The sequence below is a fragment of the Stenella coeruleoalba genome (genome assembly GCF_951394435.1).
Source record: "Stenella coeruleoalba genome assembly, chromosome: 5".
Lineage (NCBI taxonomy): Eukaryota > Metazoa > Chordata > Mammalia > Artiodactyla > Delphinidae > Stenella > Stenella coeruleoalba.
The window spans coordinates 83266465-83280836 of record NC_137150.1 but is presented as its reverse complement, the minus strand read 5'-3'; the positions used below and the strand labels follow the sequence as shown (position 1 = coordinate 83280836).

Here is a 14372-nt window from a genome sequence, read left to right as displayed (position 1 = left end):
GCAAATGGTGGAAGCAAAGCTATACAGACAAAATCTCACACAGAACCATACACATACACACTCACAAAAAGAGGAAAAGGGGAAAAAATCATAAATCTTGCTCTCAAAGTCCACCTGCTTAATTTGGGATGATTCATTGTCTATTCATGTAATCCACAGATGCAGGGTACTTCAGGTTGATTGTGGAGCTTTAATCCGCTGCTTCTGAGGTTGCTGGGAGAGATTTCCCTTTCTCTTCTTTGTTCTCACAGCTCCCAGGGGCTCAGCTTTGGATTTGGCCCCGCCTCTGCGTGTAGGTCGCTGGAGGGCGTCTGTTCCTCGCTCAGACAGGACGGGGTTAAAGGAGCCGCTGCTTCGGGGGCTCTGGCTCACTCAAGCCGTGGGGAGGGAGGGGCACGGAGTGCGGGGCGGGCCTGCGGCGGCAGAGGCCGGCGTGACGTTGCACCAGTCTGAGGCGTGCCGTGCGTTCTTCCGGGGGAGTTGTCCCTGGATCCCGGGACCCTGGCAGTGGCGGGCTGCACAGGCTCTCCGGAAGGGGGCTGTGGATAGTGACCTGTGCTCACACACAGGCTTCTTGGTGGCAGCAGCAGCAGCCTTAGTGTCTCATGCCTGTCTCTGGGGCCCGTGCTTTCAGCTGCGGCTCGCGCCCGTCTCTGGAGCGCCTTTAAGCAGCGCTCTTAATCCCCTCTCCTCGCGCACCAGGAAACAAAGAGGTAAGAAAAAGTCTCTTGCCTCTTTGGGAGGTCCAGACTTTTCCCCGGACTCCCTCCTGGCTAGCCGCGGCGCACTAACCCCCTGCAGGCTGTGTTCACGCCGCCATCCCCCGTCCTCTCCCGGCGCTCCGACCGAAGCCCAAGCCTCAACTCCCAGCCCCGCCCGCTCCGGCGGGTGAGCAGACAAGCCTCTCGGGCTGGTGAGTGCCGGTCGGCCCTGATCCTCTGTGGGGAAATCTCTCCGCTTTGCCCCTGTGATTAGGTTTTGAAGAGTCAATTGAGGACTTATATGAGGTATCCAAATCTAAGATACTGACAACTCAAAAATCAGAGGTTCAAGTGTGTTAATTAGCTCATATTTTAAAAAGCAGGTACATCTCTGAGAAAGTTACTAAGTTTCTCAGTCATTCATGCCCAATATGCATGGTTTTCACCATGATAATCAGATTGCTTTTTGTTTAGCTGTTGCAGGGAATGGCTGGTATAAGCAAAGGAAGAATAGATGGGAAAAAAAGAAAATGTGATCTTGGATCCTGAAAAACTTTGGAAGAGGGTGACACTGTGTGTGCCACTCCACTGGGTGAATTTTTATTTTTGTCAGCCTGAGAACTGTCCCCTAAGAGTAAGAAAGAGGAAAAATAGTTAACTTGAAGATGTGGGAGAAAGTGTGGGAGAAGATGTGGAGGACACCAAGGAAACTTGTTTCATTTCACAATTTTATCTAAGGACCAGATCTTCTTATATACCTATGTTATGCTGCCTGCATATAATTAGGAAATCAGTAGGGAGATATTATTACATTAATTTTGATGTTGAAGATACTTTAATAGGCAAGTTGTATGTGGAATCATTTAAGTTTTATCATATACAGATATTTCCTAATACTTTTTCTGTGGTTGCATCATGTCCTTTCCTAAGGGATTACTTGAGACTAATAATCATTTATAAAGCAATACTGTGGCACTATTTTCAAGGAGAATCTCTTAGCAATATGAATGAAGATGGAGGCCAAGCTGGTGAATTAAGATAAACCATAAGCCCACTGACTCCTGTCCTCTCAGCCACCCATTGGGAAGAGTTCCTTGTGATCCACGACAAGGAGGAGATCTAGATGAGTTTCTCAAAGTGCTCTCCTCAGCTTAGTGAAACTTATTAATTGGAATTACTTGAGAAATTCATTCTCTTAGATTCAAGTTCCAAATTTGGGGATTCTATGTAGTACGTTCAATACATATGTATGAAGAGCCAACTATTTTGTCTTCACTGTGCTCTACTTTAGATAAAATGGTAAGCAAAATGGGAGAGAGCTTACCCTCATGGTACCATCATCTACCTGCCATCTAATGTGCGTGTGACCCTCCAGTCTCCCGTAACTCATTAATATCCAGCATCAGTATGTGTTCAGTCTTTAATGCATGCTTATTGTTATCTTCATTCCCACCTAGGATTGATCTAAGAAATTAAGAAATTATGAAATTGGGTTCATCAGAGTGAAGACAGATACCTTTTATAATAATAACAACTAACTTTAAAGAGCACTTATTAAGGGGCAGGCCCTATGCTAAGTTCGCCTGCATTATTTCATATATTCCTCTCAACAACTTTATGTGGTAGGTAGTATATTTTTCCATTTTATAAATGAAGAAACAGCAGCTTAGAGAAGTTAAGTAACTTGCCCGAGGTCACATCATAAGTGAGCTGTGTTTCAACACAACTCTTGACTCTCTCAAGTCTGAGTTCTTAAACACTGAGATATAACATCTTTCTATAAACCACCGATTATTGCCAGATAATAATTGGTTATCATACAACTGTCTGTCTTATAAGAAGGTTAGAATCAGCCAATAGATACATTGACTAGGCAAAGTAATTCCACCTAGAAGGAAAGAGCAAAGCCTGGAGAGGTAGAACTGGTATGGGTGTTGGTAGAGTAGCATGTTCACAATGAAGAGACTTTCTTGGCCAGCAGTGACTCCACATTGGAGTCATGGAAACCAAAATCAGGTAGATCAATGCCATATGTGAAAAATCTTGAAAGCCATTTACAGGAGTTTGAATTTAATGCAGCAGACAATGTAGTGTTATGGAAGTTCTTAAACTAATGCAGTAGCTTACAGGATGCGTTGGAGTTGACTAAAATTGCTCTGTAGTTTGGTTCTGAGGCATGGTGTTTGGCGGAGATAGAAAGTGCATCCTAGTGGGAGGAGAGAAGGGAAAATGAGTAGGTAAACTTTAAGTGTATTGAAATTAAAGTAAATTTAAGATGTCATTGGCTGGTCATCCAAGTAAATATGCTCCACAGACAGTTTGAATTAAGATATTGTTTTTTCACTGAGCAGCACTGGGATTGGCAATTGCAGTCTATATATAGGGATGTTCATTGAAGAGGAGAAGATGGAGTAAGTGTCAGTGAAGAAGAGCAGACGGCCAAGATAATAGCTTTGATGGAAACCCACAGTTTGGTCATGGGAGGAGGGAGAAAAGCCAACAAAGGAAACAAAGAAGAATCATTCATTAAGGTTGGAGAACAAAGGGGTACAATGTCCTGGAAACCAAGAGAAGGCCAAGTATGAAGGAGCAGGTACTGGACAGTGTCAAAAGTCATAAAGAGGCTGAAAAAAACATTCAGGAGGATGAAACCTGAGGCGAGATTGGAGATCAATGGTGACACTTGAGAAAGAATTCAATAAGGTAGAAAAGGTAGGAACAGATTTCAGGGAATACTTAGGCAGGTATGTGAGTGAAGGCAATTAACATGAGTCCTAGCTTGAGAACTTTGGCACTAAAAAGAGAGAAATTGAACTATTCCAGCATAACACACCCTTGATTTCATAATAAAAGACAATAGAAAAGTGAGATTCATCTAAGAGAACTTCACTTGCTAGCTGCATTTGCTGGAGCCTCTATTGTTTTCTTGTGGCAGAAAAGACAGTGGTAGAAATTTGTCTTTTTAATAATGAATAGTGAAAAACACAATTCTCTATTTCTATGTTGCCTTTCCATCAGCATTAACTTTACATTTTCCTTAACTTGTCATCTTCTGTGCTGGCAGTAGGAGAAAAAAAAAAAAACATGCTAATCTACTGAGATAAAAGTGAAATTTTCAAGACTGTCGATGTACATGATTTCTCTCCTGACTTTTCATCGGCAACAGAGTGTCTAATGTTCAAGGACAAGAGGAATCAGACCGCAGGTGCCCGCCAGCTCTCCAGGGGACAGAAACCCACTTTTGCATGCATATAAATGAGTCCTGAAGTAGGTTGTGAGATAAGAAGTGGTATAATGTAATAGAGCGCTACACTGCGAGGGGACCTGGACTCTCCTGATGGAGGGGGAAGGTAGATGCTGTATGGCTGGAGTAGATAATGACCTTAGAAAAGAATCTTTCCAATCTTTCAGAGGCATGATGTATTTTCCCTGAGTGCTGTGCCAAGATGGCACGTTGTTTAATTGTGTAAAATATAAAACCGAACAGCTCCTTTCCTCTCACCTTCCAAAAATGCTTACGCTTGCAAGGGGAAAGTTTAGCATCAGTTTCCATTCATTTCAAAGGATTACAAAAAGTCTGATGTGGAGATATATTGATCTTTTGAAAGGTCAGCAGCAGATTCATAGTTCAAGGTACTACTTCTGAATAGACAAAATGCTAAGTAACGGGCGGAACCACAGGATGAAACAAGGGAAAAAAAACCACGGAAGAATGCCCCATGTAAAATCAACTACATTTTATTGTTTTTGTTCCTAAAGAACAATATAATATAGTGTATGTGTGTATACACATACACAACATTATCATTTACATTAAGGTTAGAGTTCAGACAATTAATTCAGTGATTGCAAGGAATAATTAGAAATATATTTCAGTTTTGTGGTGTGACAAAGTTAGGAAAGAAGAGAGACATACAGAGAAGGGCAACGGAGGTGGAAAAAGAGAGAAGAAAGCGATAAAAATGGAGTGAAGGGGATATAAAGAAGAAACTTAAGGAAAATGAGGGTGAGAGAGAAAGGGAGAAGAAGAAAGGGGTATGTATTCATTGAGCACTTCCTGTATTCCCAGAACCGCATAAAGAGCTAAGAGAGAGGGAGGATGGCAGAGCAATGGAAAAGAAGGACTGACGAATCGTCTCTGCATTCCGAGATGATTGTGCTGGTTGGCAATCTGTTGCCCTTTTTACTCACCCACTGTTCTTTGCCTGGTTAGGTGCACCAAAATAGGTGTGCCTGCTTGGCACCATCCTTTAAAATCAGGACTAGATTTCTAGCAGTTTAGATCAGTCCCTTCAGAGTTTGCAATAATACATCTTATTTTATTTTCAAAGTTCAAAGCAAATTTTTGAAATAAAGTTTTAGTTTCCTTTGGGATCTTTGAGGTTTCTTCTTAATCTGTGAAGGAATGACTGCATTTTAGAGGCCGACTTTGGAACCTCAGTGTGTCGTTGCACAAGGTGCTGCAGGAGGAAGTCATTTGACATTCAAAACGCAAGATACTGCATTTTAACACCTCTGATGGTTTATTTTTGGAATCAGCTATTATTTTATTATGGTGAGCTCTTCCGGCTCCTTGTACATTCAAGTCACCCCACTCTTTTTGTGCTTTTGGTATGTCTCAGTGAGAAATAATACCTCACTGGATCCATCCCTCCATCCATTCCTTTCTCCCTCCTTTCTACCTTCAGAAATGCCCACTATAGTTCATAGCTCTTTAATTGCTTCTCTTGAACAGTGTCTCAGGATTCCAGGGGAAGCATATTGATCTCTGACCTGCCTCACCTAAGTAACCTCATATGAAACTTGGACAAAATCCATCAATGTGCTTCACATCACCTGTCAACTCTAGCCCAGTTACTGAAAACCAATGTGCATTTTACCTGGTTCTTTCTAAAACTGTTTCATTCAGGCTGACCACAAACTTCTGAGATATTAAATACATTTTAATATATATTTAAGTATATTCTCCCCCTTTTAAAGTTACTGTATTACAAGTTCCACAACTATAAGAATTTTGGTTTCTACTAGACAAATTCCCCAAGATGTGATAAATATGTGTTGCTTTTATCTCTGCACAGTACTGAGGTCTAAAGGTCTAAAGATCTCTGAAATGACTTCCTTAAAAATTGGATGCATATGTAACAGTGCATTCAGTACATTGCATGTATTTTATATATACATATAGGCTTTTATGGTTGACTTCTTCATGACCACTAAGAGCTACCACAGCAGCCTTGAACTGTAAACTCTTGGCTACTAAAGTAGCACATTGTTTTGCAAATATTCTCAATATATGAGGGCTCTTCCATATTATCTTAAAGTGAATTTTTTGTTTTTTGGCTGTACCAAATGTCAGGCATGTGAGATCTCCAACCAGGGGATCGAACCCAAGCCCCCTGCAGTGGAAGCATGGAATCCTAACCACTGGACTGCCAGGGAACTCCCATAAGGTGAATGTTTTTTTAAATATGGCCGTTTCTCAACTGTGGCCTCTCCCTCTGCCATTATTTTGCTTTCTGGGGAGTAGTTTAGACTCTTATAGCTGATGAAACCTTTGACTCGATGGTCTTCCTTTGTGACAACTCTAATGCTATTGAACTGAATTGTAGCTTATGGGTTTTACAGAGGTTGTAGTTGTCACCTTCAAGGAAATGATCAAAAACAAAGGGTAAAGGACAGCAAGCATTTAGGAATTGTTAGGAGAACTTTGACACTACGGAGGGCTCATAAACATCTCTGTAGTCTTGCAGGGTTGACACATATTTATAGGTAAGGTGATCAGAAGAAACCTTGTATAGGCCTGAAGTGACTTCAGGAGCAGATTCCATTGAAAGATGAAAAGACCGTATCTCCACAGGGACTAAGTTATAATGATGTACTCTAACTCTGCTTAGGTTAGTGCCGACTAAATTAGCCCTTGCATTTCCAAAAAAGCATTCTCCATCCTACATAGATTATACCTTTAATGTAGAAATTGGCAAACTATGACCTGCCAGGCAAATCCAGTCTGCCACATATTTTTGTAAATAAAGGGGTTTTTTTGGTTTGTTTTTTGTTTTGATTTTTATTACTATTCAGAAAACTTAATCCAAATGGTGGATTTGGATTGGTGCCAACTGAGGCACCAATTAACTTTTGACCCAGTAGGAAAAGATGCAATAAAAAAATAGTAAAACTAGGACAAAATCAAATACACGAAGCACTTACATGCATAAGTAACATTCAAAACCAAGCTAATTATAAAATGTCTCAAAATTCTACTATTACATTGTAAAGTCACAACTAATATAAATCTTAAAAATGTAGCTGGATCCTTTTTCTTTTTAATTTTTGAATTTTATTTTATTTATTTTTTATACAGCAGGTTCTTATTAGTCATCACTTTTATACACATCAGTGTATACAGGTCAATCCTAATCTCCCAATTCATCACACCACCACCACCATCCCCCCGCCGCTTTCCCCTCTTGGTGTCCATACGTTTGTTCTGTACATCTGTGTCTCAGTTTCTGCCCTGCAAACCGGTTCATCTGTACCATTTTTCTAGGTTCCACATATATGCGTTACTATACGATATTTGTTTTTCTCTTTCTGACTTACTTCACTCTGTATGACAGTCTCTAGATCCATCCACATGTCTACAAATAACCCAATTTCGTTCCTTTTTATGGCTGAGTAATATTCCATTGTATATATGTACCACATCTTCTTTATCCATTCATCTGTCGATGGGCATTTAGGTTGCTTCCATAACCTGGCTATTGTATATAATGCTGCAATGAACTTTGGGGTGCATATGTCTTTTGGAATTATGGTTTTCTCTGTGTATATGCCCAAATAGTGGGATTGCTGGATCATATGGTAATTCTATTTTTAGTTTTTTAAGGAACCTCCATAGTGGCTGTATCAATTTACATTCCCACCAACAGTGCAAGAGGGTTCCCTTTTCTCCACACCCTCTCCGGCATTTGTTGTTTGTAGATTGTCTGGTGATGTCCATTCTAACTGGTGTGAGGTGATACCTCATGGTAGTTTTGATTTGCATTTCTCTAATAATTAGTGATGTTGAGAAGTTTTTCATGTGCTTCTTGGCCATCTGTATGTCTTCTTTGGAGAAATGTCTATTTAGGTCTTCTGCCCAGTTTTGGATTGGCTTGTCTGTTTTTTTAATATTGAGTTGCATGAGCTGTTTATATATTTTGGAGATTAATCCTTTGTCTGTTGATTCGTTTGCAAATATTTTCTCCCATTCTGAGGGTTGCCTTTTCGTCTTGTTTATGGTTTCCTTTGCTGTGCAAAAGCTTTTAAGTTTCATTAGGTCCCATTTGTTAATTTTTGTTTTTATTTCCATTACTCTAGGAGGTAGATCAAAAAAGATCTTGCTGTGATTTATGTCAAAGAGTGACCTTCCTATGTTTTCCTCTAAGAGATTTATAGTGTCCGGTCTTACATTTAGGTCTCTACTCCGTTTTGAGTTTATTTTTGTGTATGGTGTTAGGGAGTGTTCTAATTTTATTCTTTTACATGTAGCTGTCTAGTTTTCCCAGCGCCACTTATTGAAGAGACTGTCTTTTCTCCATTGTATATCCTTGCCTCCTTTGTCATAGATTAGTTGACCATAGGTGTGTGAGTTTATCTCTGGGCATTCTATCTTCTTCCATTGATCTATGTTTCTGCTTTTGTGCCAGTACCATATTGTCTTGATTACTGTAGCTTTATAGTATAGTCTGAAGTCAGGGAGTCTGATTCCTCCAGCTCCATTTTTCGTTCTCAAGATTGCTTTGGCTATTCAGGGTCTTTTGTGTCTCCATATGAATTTTAAGATTTTTTGTTCTAGTTCTGTGAAAAATGCCATTGGTAATTTGATAGGGATTGCATTGCACCTGTAGATTGCTTTGGGTAGTATAGTCATTTTCAAAAAATTGATTCTTCCAATCCAGGAACATGGTGTATCTCTCCATCTGTTGGTATCATCTTTAATTTCTTTCATCAGTGTCTTATAGTTTTCTGCATACAGGTCTTTTGTCTCCCTAGGTAAGTTTAATCCTAGGTATTTTATTCTTTTTGTTACAATGGTAAATCGGAATGTTTCCTTAATTTCTCTTTCAGACTTTTCATCAGTGTATAGGAATGCAAGAGATTTCTGTGCATTAATTCTGTATCCTGCAACTTTACCAAATTCATTGATTAGCTCTAGTAGTTTTCTGGTAGAGTCTTTAGGATTCTATATGTATAGTATCATGTCATCTGCAAAAAGTCACACTTTTACTTCTTCTTTTCCAATTTGTATCCCTTTTATTTCTTTTTCTTCTCTGATTGCCATGGCTAGGACTTCCAAAACTATGTTGAATAGTAGTGGCGAGAGTGGACATCCTTGTCTTGTTCCTAATCTTAGAGGAAATGCCTTCAGTTTTTCACCATTGAGAATGATGTTTGCTGTGGGTTTGTTGTATATGGCCTTTATTATGTTGAGGTAGGTTCCCTCTATGCCCACTTTCTGGAGAGTCTTTTATCATAAATGGCTGTTGTATTTTGTCAAAAGCTTTTTCTGCATCTATTGAGATGATCATATGGTTTTCTCCTTCAATTTGTTAATATGGTTTATCACATTGATTGATTTGCATATATTGAAGAATCCTTGCATCCCTGGGATAAAGCCCACTTGATCATGGTGTATGATGCTTTTAATGTGTTGTTGGATTCTGTTTGCTAGTATTTTGTTGAGGATTTTTGCATCTATATTCATCAGTGATATTTGTCTGTAATTTTCTTTTTTTGTAGTATCTTTGTCTGGTTTTGGTATCAGGGTGGTGATGGCCTCATAGAATGAGTTTGGGAGTGTTCCCTCCTCCACAATTTCTTGGAAGAGTTTGAGAAGGATGGGTTTACCTCTTCTCTAAATGTTTGACAGAATTCACCTGTGAAGCCATCTGGTCCTGGGCTTTTGCTTGTTGGAAGATTCTTAATCACACTTTCAGTTTCATTCCTTGTGATTGGTCTGTTCATATTTTCTGTTTCTTCCTGGTTCAGTCTTGGAAGGTTATACCTTTCTAGGAATCTGTCCATTTCTTCCAGGTTGTCCATTTTATTGGCATAGAGTTGCTTATAGTAGTCTCTTAGGATGCTTTGTATTTCTGCAGAGTCTGTTGTAACTTCTCCTTTTTCATTTTGAATTTTATTGATTTGAGTCCTCTCCCTCTTTTTCTTGATGAGTCTGGCTAATGGTTTATCAATTTTGTTTATCTTCTCAAAGAACCAGCTTGTAGTTTTATTGATCTTTGCTATTGTTTTCTTTGTTTCTATTTCATTTATTTCTGCTCTAATCTTTATGATTTCTTTCCTTTTGCTAACTTTGGGATTTGTTTGTTCTTCTTTCTCTAGTTCCTTCAGGTGTAAGGTTAGATTTTTTATTTGAGATTTTTGCTGTTTATTCAGGTAGGCTTGTATAGCTATAAACTTCCATCTTAGAACTGCTTTTGCTGCATCTCATAGGTTTTGGATCATCATGTTTTCATTGTCATTTGTCTCTAGGTATTTTTTGATTTCCTCTTGGACTTCTTCACTGATCTCTTGGTTATTTAGTAATGTACTGTTTAGCCTCCATGTGTTTGTGTTTTTTATGTTTTTTCCCCTGTAATTCAGTTCTAATCTCGTAGCATTGTGGTCAGAAAAGATGCTTGATATGATTTCAATTTTCTTAAATTTACTGAGGCTTGATTTGTGACCCAGGAAGTGATCTATCCTGGAGAATGTTCCGTGCGCACTTGAGAAGCAAGGGTAATCTGCTGTTTTTGGATGGAATGTCCTATAAATATCAACTAAATCTCTCTGGTCTATTGTGTCATTTAAAGCTTGTGTTTCCTTATTTATTTTCATTTTGGATGATCTGTCCATTGGTGTCAGTGAGGTGTTAAAGCCCCCCACTATTATTTTGTTACTGTCGATTTCCTCTGTTATAGCTGGAAGCAGCTGCCTTATATATTGAGGTTCTCCTATGTTGGGCGCATATATATTTATAATTGTTATATCTTCTTCTTGGATTGATCCCTTGATCGTTATGTAGTGTCCTTCCTTGTCTCTTGTAACATTCTTTATTTTAAAGTCTATTTTATCTGATATGAGTATTGCTACTCCAGCTTTCTTTTGATTTCTATTTGCATGCAATATCTTTTTCCATCCCCTCACTTTCAGTTTGAATGTGTCCCTAGGTCTGAAGTGGGTCTCTTGTAGACAGCATATATATGGGTCTTGTTTTGGTATCCAGTTAGCAAGCCTCTGTCTTTTGGTGGGAGCATTTAATCCATTCACATTTAAGGTAATGATCGATATGTATGTTCCTATGACCATTTTTGTAATTGTTTTGGGTTTCTTTTTGTAGGTCCTTTTGTTCTCTTGTGTTTCCCATTTAGAGAAGTTCCTTTAGCATTCATTGTAGAGCTGGTTTGGAGGTGCTGAATTCTCTCAGCTTTTGCTTGTCTGTAAAGCTTTTGATTTCTCTGTGGAATCTGAATGAGATCCTTGCCAGGTAGAGTAATCTTGGTTGGAGGTTCTTCCCTTTCATCACTTTAAGTATATCATGCCACTCCCTTCTGGCCTGTACAGTTTCTGCTGACAAATCAGCTGTTAACCTTATGGGAGTTCCCTTGTATGTTATTTGTCATTTTTCCCTTGTTGCTTCCAATAATTTTTCTTTGTCTTTAATTTTTTGCCAATTTGATTACTATGTGTCTCAGCGTGTTTCTCCTTGGGTTTATCCTGTATGGGACTCTGCGTTTCCTGGACTTGGGTGGCTATTTCCTTTCCCATGTTAGGGAAGTTTTCGACTATAATCTCTTCAAATATTTTCTCGGGTCCTTTCTCTCTCTCTTCTCCTTCTGGGACCCGTATAGTGCAAATGTTGCTGTGTTTAATGTTGTCCCAGAGGTCTCTTAGGCTGTCTTCATTTATTTTCATTCTTTTTTCTTTATTCTATTCCACAGCAGTGAATTCCACCATTCTGTCTTCCAGGTCAATTATCTGTTCTTCTGCCTCAGTTATTCTGCTGTTGATTCCTTCTAGTGTAGTTTTCATTTCAGTTATTGTATTGTTCATCTCTGTTGGTTTGTTCTTTAATTCTTCTAGGTCTTTGTTAAACATTTCTTGCATCTTCTTTATCTTTGCCTCCATTCTTTTTCTGAGGTCCTGTATCATCTTCACTATCATTATTCTGAATTCTTTATCTGGAAAGTTGCCTATCTCCACTTCATGTAGTTGTTTTCCTGGGGTTTTATCTTGTTCCTTCATCTGGTATGTAGCCCTCTGCCTTTTATCTTGTCTATCTTTCTGTGAATATGTTTTTTGTTCCACAGGCTGCAGGATTGTACTTCTTGCTTCTGCTGTCTGCCCTCTGGTGGATGAGGCTATCTAAAAGGCTTTTGCAAGTTTCCTGTTGGGAGGGACTGGTGGTGGGTAGAGCTGACCGTTGCTCTGGTGGGCAGAGCTCAGTAAAACTTTAATCTGCTTGACTGCTTATGGGTGGGGCTGGGTTCCCTCCCTGTTGGTTGTTTGGCCTGAGGCAACCCAACACTGGAGCCTACCTGGGCTCTTTGGTGAGGCTAATGTCAGACTCTGGGAGGGCTCACACCAAGGAGTACTTCCCAGAACTTCTGCTGCCAGTGTCCTTGTCCCCATGCTGAGCCACAGCCACCCCCCACCTCTGCAGGAGACCCCCCAACACTAGTAGGTAGGTCTGGTTCAGTCTCCCCTGGGGTTACTGCTTCTTCTCCTGAGTCCCAATGTACACACTACTCTGTGTGCCCTCTAAGAGTGGAGTCTCTGTTTCCCCCAGTTCTGTCGAAGTCCTGCAATCAAATCCCCATAGCCTTCAAAGTCTGATTCTCTAGTAATTCCTCCTCCCGTTTCCAGACCCCGAGGTTGGGAAGCCTGACATGGGGCTCAGAACCTTCACTCCAGTTGGTGGACTTCTGTGGTCTAAGTGTTCTCCAGTCTGTGAGTCACCCATGCAGCAGTTATGGGATTTGATTTTACTGTGATTGCGCCACCCCTACCATCTCATTGTGGCTTCTCCTTTGTATTTGGATGTGGGGTATCTTTTTTGGTGAGTTCCAGTGTCTTCCTGTTGATCATTGTCCAGCAGCTAGTTGTGATTCTGGTGTTCTCACAAGAGGGAGTGCTGTAAATAAAGTTTTATTGGAACACAGAAACACCATTTCTTTATGTCTTTTCTACAGCTGCTTTCCTACCACACCAGCTGAGTTGAGTAGTTGGGGCAGAGACTGGCCCACAAAACCTGAAATATTTACTCTCTGGCCCTTTATTTAAAAAAAAAAAAAAAAAAAAAACAATCCCTGTTCTAAAGGGTACAAAGAAGTACTAAAGAATTTTGAGTCATAGAAAATATAGAAGAATGTTTTAATTCAGGTTCTTAGTAGAAATAAATTTATTTATGCTGTGTTACTCTGTACCTAAAATGTCTCAGCATTAGGAGGAATCTTAGAAAACACTAACTCCAACTCCCTACTAACAGAAATGCAGCTAGAAAATTTTGCTTTGTTCTTTGTGAGGAGGTTACGCTGGTAAGTAAAGTGAAAAGAGTAAACAGCTGAGGGAATGGTTTACCTATTTATGAGAACTGAGGAAGCAGCCAACATATAGACAAGTATAACTGTGACATAAAGAGAACCAACACTGCTCTGCTGGCATTTGCTATATTAATAATAAATCATTCTTTACTCCCAATTTATTTCAGTAGGGCTAATACTTGGCAATATGTTCTCAAATTTGAGCTATTCTGGACAAGTAAAAGCAGTAAAACTTAGTTTCTTTTATGTTATAATCCACAAATGTATGTTAATTAATGTTCTCCTTCCTCCAGACACTCTGCATCAGTAAGTTTACTGTTTTTTGTTTTAAGAAAAAAATGAACTTCTCTTCTCCATCTTTTATATCTGGAAGTCACTCTATAATTGCACAGGATGAAGTCACTCTATGATTCCACTATAATTCCACTCTATAATTCCTTCAATTCCAAGGAAATGAAGGTTTCACTGGTAGTAGGGTAAAAATCTCAATTGCCAATGATGACAAGTTGAGATATATGTGAAAATCCTGGAGCCATGTGTTTAATGAAATATGCCTAGCTTTGGGAAAATATTGAAATTTGGAGAAATTTGTATTGCACAATTCCTTTTGTAGCTTTTTTCACTGTCCCTTACTGACAGTGAAATGTATAGTATATATCTGTTTGTGTACATAAGATAGATATAGATATAGATATATACCCACACACATACACACACAAACACACACACACACCTTGGTTAGCTCCTAAAATATTTTTAGCATAATACTTTAAGAGGAAAAGTTATTTTTGACAAGAATTACAAATTCACTAGTTGAGTTTATTTTTGTAGATTTTCAATTTTTATTACAAATAGAATTATAAAGTGAATTAAGCTAATGAACATCTCTTAGTAGGCTGGTAAGTCATTCACAGAAAAAGAGTTAGGAAAAAAAAAGAATGAATTCATTGATTAAAACCCTTGCAGTATAGAAAAGTCCATCTCTTTCTGGAGTCAGTAACTAGCTACTTCTTCTGTCCATGCTTTATTATATCACCTTACTGAATTCTGAAAAGTCAACATTTCTCAATTATCCAATATATTTTTCTTA

At 39.1% G+C, this 14372-nt stretch overlaps 1 long non-coding RNA gene across 2 annotated transcripts in view; it reads left to right on the top strand.

Moving 5' to 3' along the window:
• The first annotated feature begins 500 nt into the window (after nt 1-500).
• The window catches only part of LOC307186473, a 111150-nt gene continuing 97278 nt past the window's right edge, over nt 501-14372 (top strand). Inside the window, exon 1 of one of the 2 annotated variants that reach the window (XR_013828342.1) lies at nt 501-713. This is a non-coding gene — a long non-coding RNA (uncharacterized lncRNA). Of the gene's footprint in view, nt 714-6055; nt 6152-14372 lie in introns of those variants that run through there. The other variant, XR_013828343.1, reaches the window with a different exon arrangement.